This window comes from Pinus tabuliformis, chromosome 4_2 (assembly GCF_031772625.1).
Source record: "Pinus tabuliformis cultivar Carrire ecotype Pingquan chromosome 4_2, CPIR1, whole genome shotgun sequence".
Lineage (NCBI taxonomy): Eukaryota > Viridiplantae > Streptophyta > Pinopsida > Pinales > Pinaceae > Pinus > Pinus tabuliformis.
The window spans coordinates 955,803,030-955,826,177 of record NC_142304.1 but is presented as its reverse complement, the minus strand read 5'-3'; the positions used below and the strand labels follow the sequence as shown (position 1 = coordinate 955,826,177).

General features: G+C 39.1%; 1 pseudogene; it reads right to left on the bottom strand.

The window, feature by feature from the left end:
- Window positions 1-3,279: 3,279 nt before the first annotated feature.
- LOC149172815 (protein trichome birefringence-like 4) lies at window positions 3,280-15,436 on the bottom strand (annotated as a pseudogene).
- Window positions 15,437-23,148: the final 7,712 nt, after the last annotated feature.

Below are 23,148 nucleotides of genomic sequence, written 5' to 3'. Positions count from 1 at the left end.
GAATCTACGAGCCTTGATCTGCACCATTGACAATGCTCACCTGAAATTCTAGCTAACGACCTTGTAAGGCATTCAAGGCTAACGCCAAGGTGGCTACCTGACAACCTCAATCCAATAATTCATATGGTACACATGGCAGGCTTATCAATCGACTATGTGGTTATAAAACTTGGTGAGGAAGGCTTTTGAAGATGTTCATCTCCTTCTGCAGGCAGAGCTTCGCCTTGTCCTAGAGTCGAGTCTTTGTTGCTTGCAAGTTCATTCCTTTTTCATTCTTTGTTCTGATGGTTCGTGAGTATGATCGCCCTCGCCATGGAGGTTGTGGTAGGGGCAAGTCCTCGCTACTACCTTGGCATGGATTAGACATTGAACGCTTTGACCCCAGCTTCACGTGATGACCTAGCGACATGTTGTTGACCTTTAGTTTGTTGAGCTTCGCTTTATGGACAATAATTGCTAGGCTTTGCGGAATTTCCTGGCTCGCCACATTAGGGATTATGAAGAGAGCATGTTGGTGATGGAAGCCTTCATCCTTGACCTTGACCACATCAACCTTGAGCTCAAGGCAACACTTCGAGATATGGTTGGCTCTTTAGGCATTCTCCTACACCCATCATCAGCATCAACTTCACCATCAACGTCATCATGCCCGGTTGTTGACATCCTATCCCCGTCAGCACCTCATGTTGCAATTCCTCCATCCTTGTCTGCACCTCCTGAAGCAGATATTTTGTCCTCCTTGGCACCTCTTGACAAGCATTGAAGAGCCGACGTTGCCACCACGCCCCAAGAATGCCCCAAACCTATAAATGATGACTATTATGGGCTTGTACCTATTGAGGAAGAGGTTTCAAAATCATGGAAGCATGGCTCGCCATCCTTAGTAGGTGTTCCAACTCTTCCTTCTATACTCCTTTCTTCTTTTGGTTTTGTTCTATGCTATCAGATATGTCTTGTTTTTACCATAAGCCTCTTTTTCACATGCTCAACACTTGGTTATCAAGCACTAACCAACTCTTTTGGACAATTTTTGTTATGCTTTTGTCTCACACCCTCTATACACCCATGAGAAATGTAAAGTTGAGGTTCTATGGCTTGCAAGCCACTGTGATGTAATTATTATATATCTTTCATAATACAAAGTTATTTTACTAAAAAACAAAAAAAAGAAAGACAAAAGGAAACTTCAATTCCTATAAATATATAATATAAATCTAAAATCATTTTAATAAAATAGTACCATGTCACATCCACTAGGAATGAAATTCCTTATATTTGATGTTGTATTTCTTGCAAGGCAATGTATTTACGACTGTATTAATTGTCATTCTTACTTTTTAAAAGTTGTAGTCAATTTGTTCTACGTTTTGGAGGGTTTTCTGGTATATTTTTCGGTCTAATTTGTCCAAAATCTGGTAGGATTTCCTGGAATCACAAGTTTGAGTTGTAAACTCTCCACAATTCGAGTGCCTCAAGATTTTCAGCATGTTGAATCCATATATACAATCAAAATCCCATTTAAAAAAAAAAAATGGCCAAAAAAATACTCATCAAATTCTATCCACAAACTCCAAAACATAACATATTTAAACCACACATTTTCTTAAATAAATAACTAGCAATTGTCCCAAAAGGTACAAAGAGAGACCGATAGGATTATTAAATTGCAATTGTTGAATTTTTCTAGAAGAGTTAATTGGTTTATGGAAAACCTTGTTTTCTTGCACTCGATCATTGGTAATTATAAATCTTCACATATTTATATTATAAATTTTACCTCTTATATATATAGAATAAAATTATTGAAATATTCTCTTTTCCAAATATGAAATAATTTTATAACTAGCAATTGTCCCAAAAGGTACAAAGAGAGACCGATAGGATTATTAAATTGCAATTGTTGAATTTTTCTAGAAGAGTTAATTGGTTTATGGAAAACCTTGTTTTCTTGCACTCGATCATTGTGCAATTACCCTTCTAAACGATCTTTGTCGTTTGATAAAATAATCAGAATACTGTTTTCAAATTTCCATAGATTTCCTCTTGCAGTGAATTTTGAGATGCGCTTTCTCATTTTCGTGGGGACGAATGAAAATAAACCATAATAATAAAAGAAAAAACTCGAAGAAACGACAAACGTAGGAAATCAGATGAAGAAGACATTTGCAAAGACACCTTCTGCAATACCACCACGCCTATTACTGTTGTACTCGAAAAGCTCAGCTCGTGCCAACTTCCAGGCTACTCGCGTTATCCAGATACCGAGGCCAGCGTCCACACACCGGGACTTAAAAAAAAATTGTGGCTTTGGAAAAAATTGTGATGGAGAGAATTGGTCACTGAGCATTTATCTACCACGCACGCTGCTTTTTCCCTGTACAAATTTACTAGTAAAACTTATAGATATTGAAAACCAAAAGCATACTTGCTTCTATTCATAAAAAATTTCAAGAATTTCATTCCAATGGATCAAGAATTTCACCTCTATCAATTCTTCTGCTCAACATAACAGCAACAAAATAGAATCGCCAAGATAACCATGCAAACACTCTTTTGAAAAAAACATAAATTAAATTCAAAACAGAGAAAAACACAACGAAAATAAAACACTGTATCCAAAATGCATGGCCATGCAACAAAGAAAATAAACTTGAACAAGAAACAAGGCAAGCCAATGCAATGCAGAGTATTGAAGAAAATGATGAGATGAAAGTGAAAACGCGCTCTGTGAGATGCTTAATACTAATCAGTGCTTGCCTTTATTCACTAATGTGAAAAAAACAAACAAAACAGAAATTCGGTACTAAGAGACCTGGAATCCAACTTTACATTTGAACATAAACTCAAAATCAATGAAGTTATTTTTATACATAAAGTTACAAAAATATAAATATGGAGCTACTTGGAATTTCTTGGAATTTCAACTTGAGGTTAAAACAAACTTATAAATAATGATACAGATGGGAAATAAAAAATTATTGGCTCTAACATCGAGCAACGGCGAATCACAAAGTGTAAACGGTGAACTGGGCGGGCAGCTTATTGTTGCAAGGGGTCCCGAGCTCGAAACTCGTCCCGCCAGCTTATTATTGCGAGGGGTCTCGTGATCAAAACTCATCCCGCCAACGATGTATTGACAATTCCAAGCATACAACAATGAGATGTTTACAAATGATGCGCTGAGGGGCAGAAGAGAGCCGATAAAGGAGCTTACAACAATAAAATGTTTACAAATGATGAGATCAGGCGCAGAAGAGAGCCGAATAAAGGAGCTTGAGATCAGGGGTAGAAGAGAGCCGAGTAAAGGATCTCGTTCCAGATATCGAGAAGCCCAGGCAGACACTGGTGGTTGCAATCTGTGTAGCGCTGGGGATTTTTCCTTTGCCTGACTATCAAATCGTTGCTGTATATTGAAGGGTGCGCATCTTGCCTGAGCAACGACAGCGTCGTGATGTTGAGAAACGACACAGGTGATCTCATAGCTCTCACAACGCTTTCCGCCACTTGGAATTGGGGAGGATAGGCGCCCAGATACAAAGTCCCCGTCGTAGGTTCTTTCTTGGAGTAACAGTTACCGCCATTCATAGTACTGCAAAGCACAAAGATTCATTAAAAAATCAAGCAAACGTCATTCATTAGAAGCAATTTTTTCACATTTTCAACTGGATCTGAGATTACTAAACCTGGAATGCGAGGGTGAGAAACTGCGGAAAAGGACTTTTGTTTGTATCGATGTTGGAATCGATCCAGTTTGCCCAGGTAGTCATTCCTTTCCGGTAAGCCACCATGAAATCCATGCTCGTGTATAAAGTATTCCCTTCCTGCAGGTAATCCCAACTGTTTTGTTTTTTTTTACCCGAACAAAGTGTCAGTCATTCAGTCCGCCATTAAAGATCACAGTGCCATAAAATATCACAGTAAAAAATATAACAGTTATCATTAATGGCTTGCATAAAAGTACCCTTTGAAATTGCCTGTGTGACTCCACCAATAGCTGGAGTTAAAAACAAGAATATCGGCTCCCTTCCATCCTCTGCCATTACTCTCGACCGAGTGCAGACGAAGCACCACTTTCTGGTGTCCTTGAACCGTAGTGGTATCGGCTCCCTTCCATCCTCTGCCATTACTCTCGACCGAGTGCAGACGAAGCACCACTTTCTGGTGTCCTTGAACCGTAGTGGTCACCATATCCACCAGGTGCGGAGCTCGATAAAACGACACTGTAACTCCGTAATCCTGCCAATACCCAAATCATAACAATTTAGCTTAATACAATAACATCACAGAGATCATATTAACTAAGCTACCAGTACCCACCATGGCTCTGAAACTGGAAAGAGTATCTCCAGAAACCACGTATGTTCTGCCTTGTGGCAACGCTGCGTGAAGAAGGCAAGGGCATTTACTCCAATCATACAGCGGGTACGATAAATCGTGAACCCAGTGCCTAGAGAACATATTGCGTTTGGTTCCAATAGCTACATCCGACATTGTGAGGTTCTGGATGGATTTAACTTCTTCTTTGCATAACAGGGCCAGGTTCAATGCATAGCAGAACGGGGTTAAAAGAAGGCAACTCAACTAATATTTGGAAAAAGCAGTGAAAGTGCAGTGCACACTTGCCAGGAAAAAGCAGTAAGGCAACTTCGCTGATATTTGGAAAAAGCAGTGACACTTCAAATCAACGGTTGAATGTGTCTCACCTGATCCAACGGAGCAGACTAAAAGTGTTGACGATTGTTGATGCATAGGAAGGCCTATCGGCCTAATTATAATATTTTTTAATAATAAAATATATTTTTGGAAAAAACAGTTTCCATTTTGTTTGTTTGTTTTTTTTTTTTTTTAGACTAACCTAAGTACCCACGGGGGATTTGAACCGGTGACCTATTGCAAGGAGTGCCTTAACAACGCACCCATTCACCGTCAATCAAAGCCCCATGGGCTAAAATTGTTTCCATTTTAAGAATAATACTTAAAATAAATGTATGGGAGCCTTAATTTGATAGAGACATCGGATGGGGCGTACTTTGAAACCAATGCAAAAACTTAACCTATAACCTCTTAGTAGTTATCCTCTAAATTAATATAAAATATAAAATGTAAATATATAATTATAAATTTTATGTTTATAAAATAAAATATAATTTTAAAATTTATTTAATTAGTTGGTGTTATTATTATTACGATGTAATAGACAATTCTATACGTTATGCAATTTCAATCCAGTCATTATAAAATCAAGTATATTAGATCTACATTGGTTTATTTTATGTGTTTAAATTAAAGAAATTATTTAAACATATTTTTTAAAATAAATAAATATAATAGTACAATGAGTTTTTACTGGGGTAGTTTAATTGGTGATGACTGTGAAAATGAAGTGTTATGTGTAAGAAGGTTTAACATTCAAATTTCCTCGATTCACCTATGTCTGTGGAAGGGGTATAAGTAGGCACTTAGAGGTTATAGTGGTAGTGGTTGGAATTGACCTGTGTCACGCTAGTACGTGATTAGCCCAATTGCAAATTCCTCTAGATAAAAAAAAATAATAAAAAAATTAGTATAATAATTATATAGTGTCCAAAAGGGTTAGATTCAATGATGAAAAGTGAGGGGTTTATGATCATTAGGTAGTGTTCATTTCCTATGAGGCTCTAAACTTAGAGTTATGGTGCACCATGAGGTAATGGTCGACTATGTGTGACAACCCCTAGTTAATACTCTGTCATTATAAATAATTGTAATTATTTAAAAAGGCTAAGAGAAAGGGATACATATTCCAATAGCTTGAGGAAGGATATTACTTAAGGAAATGGTTGATTTAAATGTATCAACCATGGGTTGGATAAGAAGTTTAATGGGTTGATTATGTAATAAATCAACTAAAAAAGAAAAGGACATGCTCATGTGTCTTTTAGCTCTAACAACAAGTAAAAAACGACAAAAACTAAATAATGGGAATGGGTTGCATTATCCAAGGCAAGTTGACTACGTGGAGCCTTGGAAAAAGACATACGATTGGTCTATTGGAAAAAAAACACGAAAACAAGTTGGGAAGTAGGGAACTTATTGAGCGATTGCATAGTGGGAGAGTGAAACAATGGTGAACACATGGAAAAGTTCCTCCAAGGGTTGGAGGTATAATAGGACAAATTCAGGTTGTAAATGGGTAAGTGCTCATGGCCATTGGATGACCCTGGGACTTTTTCCCCAAAGGTTTGTTACCCTGGAGGTTTCGAAGGGAGGCCAAGGTAGAACTCTTAGGATCAAATCCCTAGGATGATGTGGTAGTGGGGCCACAGTCAACACTCAGAGAAAGACTATGGAAAACACCACATTTCGCATACAACGAGAATTATGTGATTCCCAAGGGTCCTAGAGCATCAATGAAACCCATAGTCATGTGGTACATGACGTGGAGGGCATGATGAAGGATGACGTCACCCTGGACCTCGGACCCCTAAGATTTTGGATGGAGGGCATGGTATAATGCCCAAGAATTAAGTCTCGGGGTAACATGGTGTGCAAGCTTGGTTAATGGGGATCAATTGTTGCGTGACATGAAGGAATGCATGGCTCGGGTGCATTATATTTCAAGGAGGGGTCCAGGTGAACATGTGGACATCTATGTAGCCTCGAAAGGTCGTCCATGAAAATTTCAATAAGGGATGAAACCCACGGAGATTTTATTCCTGGGGTGACGGGGCCATGGAGGGCATGCACCCATGCACCTTGTCTAATTTGCATATATGTTATAGGTTGGTCCACATGGACCATAGAAATGGGATTAATTTGTGACCTAATATGAGCGGATTGATAGCTACCACGTGGCAGGTTGAGATGACGTGGCACCATCTACTAGGTTAGTTTTTAAATGGCCATATCTTTTGTTCTGAGAGTCGATTCAGAGCAAATTTTATATTTTTGGAAGGGTCTCAATGAGACGGACATAACGATGCTATCCTTTCTTAAGTTCTAAGGTAGTTGTAAAAGATTAAAAAAAATTGACCCCATTTCCAAAAAGTGACATTGGAGGTCGGGTCAACATAGTAACTACTTCCTTCTACATCTAATAGTGATCCGAAATTACAAATTTGAAGGTTTCTTGAAGAACTTTGCAAGCTAGTTTATGTCTCATGGGCAATTGATTAATTTGCAAAAGCACATAAACTTAATGTTTTTAGTTAAGTTTTGCATAAATAACCAGAGAAAAATAGACAATATGCAACATCACACAAACAACAATTTGATGATGGAGTTCACCCCTCCTGGGCTACGTCTTCGGGTCTAGCTTCCAATGTTGGCCCTTTTTATTGTATGCTCAAAATATAAATTACATCAACATACAATGCTCAAGTCACAAAAATAATGTTGCCATTGTGTTCAGAATACCTAAAAAGCCTTGTTTAGGTTCTTCTTGGGCTCAAAAAGACTGAAAAATTACTAAGTTAGGCCTCTTTCTCCATTTCTCTATTATTTGTCATGCAAAATGACAAAAATGCTAACCAGGCAACGAATCCCTTCTTTTGGCAGACCTTCGAGCGAAAAATTGGCATGGGAATAGAGAAATTTTCAATAAAAAAGGTGCATTTTGTTGCCTCTTTAATTGCGCCAATAAGGCCTTAACACCAATTTTCTAGCTCCACTCTCGGTCGTGTGGTGCCATGTGGCCAGGGCTAGGCGATGCACCACCCCTCTGGCTCTAACGCCCTTGCTATCGGTCAAATGGGTTCATCATAGGACTTGGGGCCAGGGCTAACAACTTGGACCCTCCGCTTCTACCATGTCTGTGGTCATGTGGCTTAAATGTGACTGGGGGCCAAGATAATTGCCACCCCCTCTTCCTTCATGCCGATTCATGTGAATTGTCTTGTGACCAGGGGTTGGGGCCACGTGCCCCGCCCCCTCCCCAATCGCCGAACATTTCAATTTCAAATAAAATATGTCGACATATATTTAATAAGTCTCATATGTGGTTCAACAATGGAGTGTGGTAGTTATAATCAGTAGGTCATGGGGTCGAATCCGGCAGAGGCATGTCGATTGACCCATTAAAATTTTAGCATGCATCCCAAGGGCCACGTGGCACCCTCCCATTGGGCCACATGGTGCCTCCTAATTGGCCCACATCAAGATCCAACAACCAATCACAAACTGCCAAGTTTCCTTGTACGATCATGCCACGTGTCAATACGTGATTGGCCCATATTGCACATTGTATCTACACAGTTAGTGTTGATGTCAATGCCACATCACCTGTACAACCTGCCCAGTCAACCTTTCACATTGACATTTTCATTGTTTGCCAAAAACTTCAAAACGCTATAACTTTCACATACGGTGTCGAATTGAGGCAATTGAAGCGACGTTGTAATCAAAACAATGATCACTACGATTTGACACACATTTCGAGCGATTTTTAGAACTTTGACTTTTGAGCATATTTTTTATCCCCTAGATCAATCCTACCCATTGGAAGCTTTTGGAACACTAAAAGTTTGTTTTTACTCAACAAGTATGTGAGGGTATAACTCTCTCACTTTTCCGATCTCAATCCACCTTGCTTTACTTGGATTGGTACCTTTAAGCCCCACTTGAAGATACTCCACATTGCCTTTGCGTGAATTCCTCATTCTCCTGTCAATAATTGTATCTTCTTGCAACTCATCTAAGTATTTAGGAGCAAAATCTTCAATAGATGGAATCTGAACATTCTCTTCACAATTATCAATCATTGAAGGCTCATACAATCTCAAGTTTTCCACATTCACAACAAAATTGCAACATCCTCCTCCCACATTTACCCAAGTTAACCAGTCCTCCAGGGTAAACATGTGACAAGAGGCTACTACAATTTGATTCAACTCCCCATGTATAGTTAAGGAAGTGGAACCGACATAACACAACCAATTTGACCTTTTGCATATGTCACAAAACCTACAAGAGCCAACCAACCCTTCTAGGTGATCAACCCTTGAGACAACTTGACACTTCACCGTCGTAAAGCCTTAGTCGCTCTCACAACATGGGCATGCAAGCAACTGGGGTCTTTTTCAACTAGTTCTGAGCCTGCGACCTCGATTTCTATGCCACTTTTTTATAGCCAAGACTTAGACCATTGCTCAAAACTCCATGAAACCTTCAGGAATGAAAAGTAACATCGAGACAACGAAACAAATGCAAATACTTGGATGGACCCCTATTAGCCATGACAGACATTTCATCAAACATGTCACAAATATGCAATCTGCAGGTCATAGCAAAAAATATGAGCATAGGGATCTCATCTTTATCTGTGAATCGCTAAGAAGCATTAATACCATATCACATTAGCTGCATTACCATCTATTAGGTCATATATTCATTGTTCATTCATTTACAAATCAAAACATGATAAGAGCCATACATCACTGTTTTCATAAAACATACCCATAAACAACATAAATAATAAGGATACATCAGCCATAAATGCCACATATGAACCAATACATTTTCTCATAAAATACCAAGGAAAGGAACTCTTATTAATTAATGCAAAAGCCAACTGGGTATGGGACTTCCATGAACCACCCGACCATAGATTGGCTGAACCAAATATTTCTTCAACCTGTTAGAAAATTATATATTACAAAGCAATGGAACACATAGAATATAGCAGAAATATAAACACAGAAAACGCATAAAACCAGAGAGACACATATATACGTGGTTCACCTAGTTTGGGCTATTTCCACTGCGAACAGCTAGTCCTTCCTTTTTATTATCCAGCGAAATGAAGAGACACAACCTACAACAGATCCGCTGTAATATCCTATGTTTTCTCTCATGGTCTCGCCTCTCTGTTTCTTGCTCGGAGAATACACATCTATTACACGACCTCAATACAATGCCCTCATACAAAGAGAGGGGTTTCCTTCTAGGGCAAAAAACCCTAAACTAAACATAAGTTCTACCGTCAGATCATCTGCCTAATGAATGGCCCAGATTGACTAGAAATTACTATACTTTTACAAGGCAATTTTACATCTGTTTTTAGCTTCGGGGGCGCTGCCCTCGAAACCCTCACCGGGGGACCATTGGCCCCCGGACCCCCTAGCTAGGGGGGGTCAGCCACATCGAACCCCCGCCGGGGGGTGGGGGGACAAGTCCCCCCCGCGTGGAGGGGTGTACGAACTTCTTGGTTTATACATCCACCTGAAACAAAGACCTCTAAATAATCGTGCTCCACACCCAACAATCTCCCACTTGGAGAATGATTGTAGCAACTCCACCGCTGCTTCATTTGCCGGACAATGACTCCTCTTTGGACATGGTTGTTTCTCATCTTCTGTTGAAAATGCAACAAGATGATGGAGCTTAGTGAAAAGGAGTCGCCTTCACTAAGTGTGCCCACAGGCTATTTTTGGCGCAAAGTCTATTTTTAGACTATGTCTATTTTTAGACATGTGGATCATGGTGTATGAGTTGCAGGATGCTATTTGTGGATGATTGGTCATGTTGGTAAAAATTGATGGACTTCTATTTTTAGACATATGGGCAGATTCTAATTTTAGACTACCTGACTAAAAATAGAACAGTCGAATATTATTAGCTCATAATAATATTTGGACTATAAACATTATCTTATCCTCTTGGAGCACTTCAGTTTGAGCTACAGATGTGGCACATGCAGTTGTAAGAAGGAAATACGCTTTTCTTGTGGGTCAGTTGAGCTATTGCATGGTGGACTTCAGTTAGAACTCTTGTGGTTGAGTTTTGGTGGAGTTGATGGAGTTGTGTTCAGTTTGACTTCATTAAACTAGTTGTATTTATTCTAACTGCAGAATACACTAGTGATGAGTGATGTGAATTAATTATTAATTAATTCACTATTTATTAATCATAAAGAAACTAAAGAATACATCAGTTAACTCAGTGCATGGACAGTTCAGTGGAGACAGGTGTTAGAGGTTGAGATTACTATCAGTTGTGACTATAGTTGTGCATGATATTTGCACAATCAATGGGATTGAGTAATGCCAATGAGGATTGCATGGTTCAGCCAAGGAAATACGAGTTTGCTTCAGCCATTCACCATTATTCTCTTGCAGGATTGCACAGTGGAGGCAGGCAAACAATGGAGGAGATTTGAGGCATCAGATCTGAGCTAGTTTGTTTGTAACAGGTGGAGATAGTACTGAGTACTTGTGAGGAGTATTGTACTATGTATTGTTACATGTTCTCAATCATTATGATATACAGATAGTGGGGGTTTTCAGCTGTATGCTTTCCCCGGGTTACATACTGTGTTAATGTGTGCATGCGATTGATGTTTCATTGTTTTTAATTCCGCAAAATTGATGATCAACGTAGAGGAGGTTATGTATTATGCATGTATTCCGCAATAGTGTATAATCGGGATAATCTATGTGAATAAGTGTCATATTATTCAAAATTTCTACATCTTCATCGTCATCCTTGAAGACCAATCGAAACTGAGCATATTCTCAGTTTCTCCCTGGTTACAACTTTTGTTAGCATATCTGCAGGATTCAGGCTAGGGTGTATCTTTTCCAGCTTCAACTCTCCATCTTCCAACACTAATCGTATGAAATGGTACTTGAGTTGTATGTGTTTAGTCCTGGAATGAAATGCTGAGTTCTTTGCAAGATGAATGGCACTTTGGCTATCACTGTATAGCGTGCCCATATCATGCTTCTTACCCAATTCACCCATAAACCTTTGTAACCAAATCATTTCTTTACTAGTCTCTGTAGCAGCAACATACTCTGATTCTGTTGTTGAAAGTGCAGCAACAATTTGGATTTTTGAAACCCAACTTATAACTGTTCCACCTACAGTAAATTCATGTAGTGCTTCTCCTGTTATCTCTGTCACCTGCCATATCTGCATCAACATATCCTTGTAGAGAAATGTTTGAACCACCAAAGCATAATGCTTGATTTGTGGTACCTTTCAAATATCTGAGAACCCATTTCACTGCCATCCAATGTTCCTTTCCTTGATTGTTCATGTACCTGCTTATAGCTCCCATTGCATGTGAAATATCAGGCCTTGTGCAGACCATTGCATACATTAAGCTTCCAACTACTGATGCATATGGAATTTTAGACATATAATCCATGTCTTCTTGGGTCTTTGGGCACATTTCCTTACTAAGTTTGAAATGGCTAGCAAAAGGTGTACTAACTAGTTTTGCATTGTGCATATTAAATCTTTTCAACACCTTTTGTATGTACTCATTCTGAGACAATGTTAATTTGCGATTTTCTTGGCTCTAGTTATTCTCATACCAAGGATTTGTTTTGCAGCTCCCAAATCCTTTATTGCAAATGAATTTGCCAATTTTCTTTTGAGCACATGTATTTCCTGCATGTTAGACCCTGCAACAAGCATGTCATCCACATACAATAACAATATAATATAACTGCTGTTATCTCAAAATCAAGCCCTGGAAGGCTGCAACCCAGGAAGACTTCAAGTAACTATTTCACACCAATCTTTTGACTAAGGCTTAGCCTCCTTAGCCTGAGAGGGCTCTCTCAAAGGATTATTGATTTTGACTATTAATAAGATGGCTAACTCTTGTGAATAACATTGACAAATAATGAAGGCTGGACAAACATTACATAAGTTTCCATTGGGCCTATGGAGTCAAACATACTACAGCAAACAATGATGATGCCTTACATAGAAGTCAGGGCATTTAGCATTTGGATGTTCAAAATACCACTTATATAAAACCACAGTTTACAAAGACATACAGGAAGTCAGAGCATGATCAATGAATTCTGAGTGATTATGCATTTGTACAACTGTAAAAGAACACTAAAGAAAATATACCATCACACATTCTGAACAAGAAAATCCCTTATGAATCCTGAGAAGTAAAACAGTCATTTATATTCCTGAACTCTGTTTTTACATAAGCCAAAACAGTCCTCTGTTTTATCAAATATCCAACCCCTATTACATAGATGTTCCAGCTATATATAGAAAATCCTTATTCTAACTACTTCGAGCTTCCTCCTCCAACATGAGGGGAACTCGAATTCTGCCTATGATGACACCTATCTGCTTTACAACAAATATTAAATACAATTAGTGCTAACTGGAGTTCTAAAGAGTTCTAATTTGACTATGACTCTAACTCTATCTTCTTCGTAGAATGATTCCTTCTTGTTCTTTGACACTTGGACTCCTTGCAGTTTGGCTGAGATGGCTGAGATGATGACTGAGATGAGTATTTAATGCTCCATGTTGGCCTTGGATGCTGAATACTTTAACTGCTCAGTGATGTTAGATGATATCCCTTGTTTTTCAGTTCCAGTCCTCCATCACTTCGAATATACAACAGCATGTCTTTTAGCCCTTTTAATAACTCAAAAATATAGAACACCACCATGTTCCTGATGTGTTGGAGGCTTCATCGATGGCCAAGTGTGCAAGCCAAAATTCCTTGTATGCAACTCATTCAATACCCTATGACCGGTAATAAAGTGGCTTTATAGCAGAAACTTTAAACTTGAGTTAAAGCATTCCACCTTTTAAAGGTACAGCTGTCTTGATCTGAATGGTGGTGATGGCTTCATTTGGTTTCTTACATATTCTTTAGGTGTTTCCTTTGAAAATTTCCGCATATATTACCAAACTGTTTGTCTGCGTTGAAAACACCACCTATAGCAGTTTCGTAGCGCGCTACGAAACTGCTGAATTGTTTAAACAACTTGTCTTTGCCCTGAGGTATTTACCGCCTAGACATTTGATTGCCAAAAACTTGTTCAAGTAGATTGAAAAGGTCCTTATCATGCTTGTTGAATTCTTGGATATCACTCTGCTTAATACTCAAGTTCATGTACTTCATGCTCCTGCCTTTAAAAATTCACTTCACACAGCTGGTGCAGAATGTTCATTCCATGGCATGTGTTTATCATTACTTTCATTCTGGAAACCTTTCTTCTATTATACACCTGTGTGCTTTCATGAATAGCCGGAAAATTTTGTGCATCTTTACTTGCAGACAGGGCCTTGTCTTTAACGTTATTATTTGTATTTTTTGTAATGCAAGGGGATTCTGTTGTATCTGACTTTGTCTCTTTGTCATTTACAATGTTAGTTGCCAATTGCCCCTTTTCACAAAGACCCTTTTTTTTGGAAGATCTGTGTTAGCCTTGACATTGCTTTTTCTCTTGGAATTACTTTTGGTAATTATTAATTTGCCATTCAGAGCATGTGTATCGGATATCAGATATCCAGATTTCCCTCAATCTTTCTAAAAGTTGCACTGTGATGTCTGACTTCATGTCATCCTCCATGGCTACTTGACTTAAAAAGGAGTACAAAGCAAACGATGAATGTCCAATCATTGCCAATCTTTTCCTGCCTTCTGGTTTACATAATAAGCTTGCAACCTGTGGATGGTGTAAAGACCTTGGAAGATCCCTGAGAAAAACTGTTGGCAGGAAGCAACCAGCAATTCTGCATTCTCCTCGAGACCATACTCAATCCAAAGCAACAGAAAACCTCTGCTTATCCTCTGTAGTCAAAGATACTCTAATCATATTCCTTTGGCTTAAATGGACCTTTTCATCCGAGCATTAGCTGGGAAATCTTCAAGATTTAGCCGATAAGTAAGACTACCAAGAGTACCAACAACTGCAGTTTGCATCACTTTGTTCGGTGGTTGCTCATGTGTGTTTGTAAAAATGTTCCTTGTTGCGCTGACTGCCTTTGTTCCAGGGGCCACACCAACAAGATAGTTTGGCTCAATTGCATTTGAGTTCCAGATACGATCATAAGGGTCATCTGGATATCTCTGGAACCAAAATTTATTCTTGCAGTAACCTTCAGGAAGAAATCTTCCTCAAAATCTATTGCATACATTGAAACATTGAGAACGCGCAACTCCAAAGTGGATATGAACGAAACACCAGTTTGAAGCATCTAAAACACACACATTAATTGCACTAGATGCTGCTCTCAAGATAATTTCTTCAACATATACATCTGTTGCAGTTGAAATTGTTATTGTGATCCAACTCGTGGTGTCAAGATAGAGGTCGAACTTTGGGTATGCACTGTTATTATCAAAGTTGCCATATAGGAATGTTGCTCTAACAAGGTACCGTGTCCTCTCTGTAGTATTCAAGGCATAACAGTACTTCTTATTATCTGCTGGAAAATCTCTTAAACTCTGGTATTGTCGACGGGTTTCAGTCGAAACATTGATTTTTACTGCCTTGCCACTAGTCACAGTTCCCAAGTCAGGAATCCACTGAAGCCCAGTGGTATTATCAGTGAAATAAGCAGTACCTCCACAATCAATGCTGATGAAATCAGTCTTCTGAGCAATTGAAGGCAGAATTCCAAAAATCATGAACAGCAACAACCCTGTGAAGCTCACCGAACCCATAACAGAAATACCAAATGGCATCATCGACTAATCCCTCAATCTCATTTATCACCGTAAATCATTTGGCAGGAAAATTCCTTCCTCCCCAAAAGCTGCATACCAAACTGAAATGACTTATTCAGAACGACCCAAGATTGCAGAGAAACAGCTTCAACTATCAGCTTAAACTCTTTCTGTAAAAAGTTGAGAAACCATACAGACTATACGTGGACCCATTTTGAGAAAACTGTGAACTAAATAAATGATAATGGTTCATAGGAAACATTCGAACTTTATTCGTCAGCTGTCATATGTTAATAAAACTTCCTTTTGACTCAGATGTAACCATTGCCACCTGTTATAAAATCGCTAGCGCCCAATAACATCAACTGATTTGTTTTTCTAATTGTGTTTCATGATAACTGTCTCCAGAGTCTTTTAATTGATGCCAGCAAGCAAATTTCCATTAAATGCATTCAGATATTAAACAGAACCCTTTGTCTCCTTCTCAGCAACAACTGCAACATGTGCCAGTTCCAAGACACCTAACGACCTAAAACACATCGGATTCTGATAATTATGACAGCTGGGTGAGATTTGCTATGAATTCGAACAAATCCCCAATTTCGTAGCGCAGCCAGTGCAAAATATGAATTATGCGCTACGAAACCACCTAAAAGATGTTGCGCTGTGAAACTGATAAAGGGATCTATGCGCTTTGTCCTCAAGCTAGTCTGAGAAATTTTGACATTAGAATTTTCAGTGATAACAACTGCCATCATTTTGCTTTTTCAGATAAACACAATGATCAGAGTGACATTTAGTATAACCTTTTTCAGACATAAACTTGTCAAATTTTAGATACCATTGCCTTGGAGCCTGTTTTAAGCCATACGAGCTCTTCTTCAACCTGCACACTAGTTTCTCCTTCCCTTTCACCTCATATCCTTGTGGCTGCTGCATATATATCTCTTCCTCCAAATCCCCATGGAGAAAGGTTGTCTTTACATCTAACTACTCAATATGGAAATATTCAACTGCAACTAGACTTAAAATAGTTCTGATTGAAGTCATTTTAACAACAGGAGAAAATATTTCATCAAAATCAATACCTTTCTTCTGTGCAAACCCCTTCACCACAATTCTAGCTTTGTACCTTTGTTTTCCTCCATCTTCTTCCTTCAGCCTGTAAACCCATTTATTCTGCAATTTAGTTTTACCTGCAAGCAACCTAACTAAGTTCCAAGTCTGGTTATACATCAAGGAGTCCATCTCTTCTTCCATGGCTAGCTCCCACTTCTTCTTGCTTTCAACCTGCATTGCTTCTTCGTAACATTAGGGTTCACCCGAATCAGTCAACAATAAATAATATAATGAAGGAGAATATCGTTTAGGGGGTATACTTATCCTGGTAGATCTTCTAACACCACTTTCAGGTGTTTGGGGTTCTTGTTGCTATTGTGGTTGTTGTTGATTATTATTATTTTCAGGCACCTTTACTTTTTCAGTGATCTCATCAAGGACAATGTATTCCTTGTTTTCTTTTTCCTGTTTCTTTTCCTGCAACTAATTCTTATACAACACCTTTTCATTGAATATTACATCTCTGCTCCTAATGATTTTGTGATTTTCATAATCATATAAGCGATAACCAAAATCATTAACACCATATCCAATAAAGGTACATTTCTTTGATTTTGCCTCAAGCTTTGTTCTATTTTCTTTATTAATATGGACAAAGGCCTCACAACCAAAAGGCTTTAAAAAAGAGTAGTTTACCTTTTTACCTATCCATGCTTCCTCTGGAACACCACCATCCAAGGAACTTGAAGGCCCTCTGTTTATTAGATAAACAACAATATCTACAACATCTGCCCAAAATTGTAAAGGCAATCTTGCATGCAATCTCATGCACCTTGCACGCTCCATGATTGTTCTGTTCATCCTTTCTAACACACAATTTTCTTGTGGTGTTTTTGGAACTGTCTTCTCTCTGCGAATTCCATGCCCTGAGCAGTACCTATCAAACTCTTTGCTGCAATATTCACCTCCATTGTCTGATCTGAGACACTTCAATTTCTTTCATGTCTCAATCTCAACCAAAGCTTTCCATTTCTTGAAAGTATCAAATACATCAAATTTATTCTTAATACAATAAATCCAAGTTTTTCTAGTTGCATCATCAATAAAAGTAACATAATAACGAGAACCACCGAGAGATGATACCTGAGCAGGTCCCCATACATCTGTATGCACAAGCTCTAATTTTTCGCTCTTCTTTTCTTTCCCAACTCTAAGAAAACTAACTCTGTTTTGTTTTTCATAAATGCAATTCTCACAGAAGTCCAAATCAACATTCTTCAAACCCGCCAACAAATTCCTTGAGTGAAGAATCTTCATCCCCTTCTCACTCATGTGTCCGAGCCTATGATGCCATAATGCTACATTTGCTCGTTTGGAAGTTAAAGCATTAACAGAGTTTGAAATACCATTGCATAAATACAATGTACCAACCTTTTCGCCTTTTGCTATTACCAGGGCTCCTTTGGTGACCTTCCAAGCTTTATCTGTGAAAGTTGTCACACAACCTTCACCGCCTAACTGCCTTGTTGAAATCAGATTTTTCTTCAGATCTAGAACATGCCTTACCTCCTTTAGTAGCCATTGGTTTCCATTCTGCTGTTTTACAAGAACCTTACCCATTCCAACAATTTTACAGGGTTTATCATCACCCAAACGGACTTGTCCAAAATCTCCTTGAACATAGTCATGAAAATATTTCTTATCAGGTGTGGCATGGAATGAGGCCCCTCAACCACCCAGGAATCAGTAATATTTTCGAAAGAAAGAATCAAAGCATCTTGTAACACCTCACCTGTCACATTTGCTTCATGATTGTTTTCTTGTTGTGCATCTTCTTCTTTTCCCTTCCGAGATCTATAGTCTTTCTTTAGGTGTCCTTTCTTTCCGCATTTCCAACACACTATCCCCAATCTGGACTTGGATATGCTTTTCCTTGATTTACTGCGATATCCTGAGCTCTTTCCTCTTTCCATTTTTCTCCCCTAGACTCTGCACTCAAAGCATTACCCGATGTCTCACCGGAGCTTTTCCGTCGCATTTCCTCGCTAAGGATAGCACCGACAACATCATCAAACTTTAAAGTACTAGATCCAGAAATAGACTTACTAATGGCCATTACTAAACCATTCCAACTTTCTGGCAATGAGCATAAGAATAACAGAGCTCTAACTTCATCATCAAAGTTTACCCCTACAGAACTTAACTGACTTGTAACAGTATTAAAATCATTTAAATGGTCTGCAACAGATCCACCTTCTGACATCTTCATATTAAATAACTGTTTCATAAGAAATACCTTGTTTGAGGCCGAGGGTTTTTCATATAGTTTCGCCAACGCCTTAATCAAACCCTCTGTCGTTGTTTCCTTCGAAATGTTGAAGGCGACCGATGCTGCGAGGCACAACCGTACTGTTCCGAGTGCCTTTCTATCAAGAAGGTTCCATTCTTCATCTGTCATACCCATCGACATCTTTGTTTTTCCGCCCAATGGTAGGTACAAATCTTTTTGATACAGATAATCTTCCATCTGCACCTTCCATATGAGAAGTTTTGGCCATTAAATTTCTCAACCCTAAAATTACCATCTTTTGCCATTACTCCCACTCGAACCAGGAACCCTTCTCTCCTGTGAGTTTGTCAGCCAAATAGACCTTCGGCTTTGATACCAGTTATTAGAAAATTATATATTACAGAGTAATGGAACACATAGAATATAACAGAAATATAAACACAGAAAATGCATAAAACCAAAGAGACACAGATATACGTGGTTCACCCAGTTTGGGCTACATCCACCCCGAACAACCAATCCTTCCTTTTTATTATCCAGCAAAATGAAGAGACACAACCTACAGCAGATCTGCTGTAATATCCTCTATTTTTTCTCACAGCCTCGCCTCTCTGTTTCTCTCTTGGAGAATACACATCTATTACACAGCCACGATACAATGCCCTCATACAAAGAAAGGGGTTGCCTTCTAGGGCAAAAAACCCTAAACTAAACATAAGTTCTACCGTCAGATCATCCGCATAATGAATGGCCCCGATTGACTAGAAATTACTATACTTTTACAAGGCAATTTTACATCTGTTTTAGCTTCGGGGCCGCTGCCCCCAAAACCCCCACCGGGGGACCGCTGGCACCCGGACCCCCCAGCCGAGGGGGATCGGTCCCCCCGAACCCCCGCGGGGGGGACAAGTCCCCCCTGCACCCCCCCTCGTGTGGAGGGGGTGTACAAACTTCCTGGGGTATGCATCCGCCTGAAACAAAGACCTCTAAATAATCATGCTCCACACCCAACACAACCAATCACCCTCATGCCATATTCCAAGCATGAATGTGGGACTCATAACCAAAACTCAACCAGGGCTTCTCGAGGCTACACCACCTCACCCTCATCAATATAACCAGGCTTTACCGCAATCCTCATCAGATCATTAGGCCAAAACAACCATGGATTCCACTAGAGTTTCTCCACTTACACTATGAGGAATTTGTCTATCTCCTAATCTCTAGGATTTACCACAATCCACACTAGATCACTAGGCCCTAAATCGAAATTCCAGTCTCTGGGCTTTATCGTATATCCCATTCGAGATTCCTAGGCCCAATCGAGACTCAACCCTCTAGGTTTTACCATGTATCCCATCCCGGGATTCCTAAGCCTAATGGAGAGAATCCTCCTCTAGGCTTTATCGTATATCTCTCTATTCATCGGTAGAGGAATCCTAGGCCCACTGAGGTAACACAAAATCCAGATTTACCGCAACCCACAGTTAAAGGGTCACTAGGCCATGAGTTCTTTCTTTTAGAGATCCACCTCACTTAGTTTCAAATCCATCTAGCAATTCAACTCAACCAAAAACATGAGAACCCATCACACTATGGCTACCTGGAAATGGCAAGGAAAGACCGAAGAACATTGTCACACCTAAAAAAACCCATGCCCATGACAATAAGAGAACCAAGAACACACATGTATAACCATGCATGTTGAAACTAGTAAGGAAATCATACATGAAAATCGATACTTGCAAATAATCCCATTGTATATGCTTGATCCTACTCTTCCTTGCTCAATCTTTGCTTCCCTTTCCCTTCTTTTCTCTTCTTGATCTAATGCTAGAGTGCTGCAAGAAAACTCTAAGTGTCCAAGAGTGAGAGAGAGAGAGAGAATAGAGAGAGAACTTCAAAACTGAACTGACAAAAGGTACCAACTGATCCTCAAAAGCCTTTTTATTAATGAGGCCTCTATTTCCTTATATTTTCCACTATTTTCCTTCATTTTGCTCCTCACAATACCCTATGACCTTTCACCTTCCTTTTCTCCTAATTTCCATTATTTTCATAAATAAATTGCCAAAAATGCCATTTTGCCTTTCCAAAGCCTTTGTTATCACCTTTTCCAATTGAACACCCACACTAAGATGTTTTGCCCATCATTCAACTTGTAATAAGTGTCCCGTGACCTTGGTTATTATTTTGCCTTTATTAACTTTATTACATGGAATTTTCACCAGGGCTATTACAAAACCCTCCCCCTTGGGGGAAGACCATCCTCGTGTTCAACGACACCTACAACCAACAAGACGATTATAAGCAAAACATACTACCCATGGATATTTATAACTTAGCTTGATGCAGTAATTACAATGGTCAACCTGCTAAAAAGCAAACCAACATGACAACATAATAACATGACAACCATAATGAAATGATACCCATACTGCTTATTGGCGCTTTATAACATGACTCATGGTGGTATTTTCATCCATATACATATGTACATATACCAAAAACATCTGCTCAACCAATGAATAAAGAAGGATACATAGCCCACATCTGATCCTCCATCTCCCATGTAGCTTCATCGGGCCCAAAGTGCTTCCACTGCACTTTAACCTACTCAATTGCTCGGTTCCATAGCATGAGAATTTTTCTCTACAATATACACTGAGGTTCTGGCTAGAATTTTCCATCTGGATCCACTTGCAATACAGACTAGTTAATCACATGATCAACATCTTTAACATATTTCTTAAGTAAAGACACATGGAAAACATCATGGAATTTCACTATTGGAGACAATGCAAGTCGATAGGTTATTGTTCCAATCCTTTCAAGAATCTTGAAAGGTCCACAAAACCGAGGTGCCAGCTTGGCACATGATCTACTTTAGAAGGAGCTCTTCTTCGACTTGATGTGCAAGTACACTTGTTCCCCAACCTGAAACTCCTTAAACAACTTGTTCTGGTCTGCATAACTTTTTTGTTTGTCCTATGTTGTCTTCATATTCTTCTTTATTACTTGTATTTCTCGTTCCATTTCTACCAACATGTCCGGTCCAATCAACACCCTGTTAACTGGATCACTCCAACTGATGGGAGTATAACAACTCTGCCCATACAATGCGTCAAACAGACTCATCCTCAAATATTCCCAATACCCATTGTTGTAAGTGAACTCAACCAATGGAAGATACTCTTCCCACTTCCACTACTAATGCATTATATACATCCTTAACATATCCTCCAATATCTTGTTGACCCTCTTTGTCTGTCCATCTATCTGCAGATGACAAGATGTACTGAAGGCCAACATTGTCCCTAAACTTGCAAAGAGCTCTTTCCAAAACTTGGAAGTGAACTTAGCATCCCTATATGACACAATCTTCTTCGGAACACCATGCAATATAACCACATCTCTGATGAAGACCTATGTCACATCACTAGTTGAATAAGTAGACTTCACTAGAATGAAGTGTACCACCTTTTTCAACCTGTCCACCACAACCATGATGGAATTATGTTGTCTAGATTTCATCGACAAACCTATGATAAAATCCATGGAAATGACCTCCCATTTCCACTCTCGAATCACAATCAGTTTTAGTAGTCCACTGTGATGCTTAGATTTTGCCTTTACCTACTGACTTCCCAAGAATTCAGCCATAAACTCTGCCACGTCCTTCTTCAGATTCAACCAGTAATAAAACTTCTTCACTATTGTCAATGTCCTTAGATATCCTCGGTGACCTAAATATGGTTTCACATGAAACTCTCTCAAGATATTCTTCTTGAGCTCACCATTGTCTGGAACATATGTCATTTCCCTAAATCTAATCAAGCCATCTGTTGTAAGATGATAGTCCACATCCTGGCCACTTGTACCTTGTTGTAACCTGTGCATAAGCTCCATGTACCTGTCATCTTGTTGTCTTGCCCATAAGATCTGATCCTATAAGTCCATCCCATAAGAACTCATAGCTACTATATGATTCACCCCTATCTGCCTGCTAAGAGAATCTACAACCCTGTTCTCCTTGCCCTTGATGTACCTGATCTCCAAATCAAACTCATTAATCATGGCCAACCATCTCGCTTGCTTGATTTAGTCACTCTCACAGCATGGGCATGCAAGCAACTGGGGTCTTTTTCAACTAATTCTAAGCCTGGGACCCTAGATTCTATGCCACTTTTTCAGGGCCAGGACTCAGGCCACTGCCCAGAACTCCATGGAACCTTTAGGAATTAAAATTAACACCGAGACAACAATAAAAATGCAAATACTTGAATAAATACTTGACTGGACCCCTACTAGCCATGACAAGTATTTCGTCAAACATGTCATAAATATGCAATCTATAGGTCATAATAACAAATATGAGCAT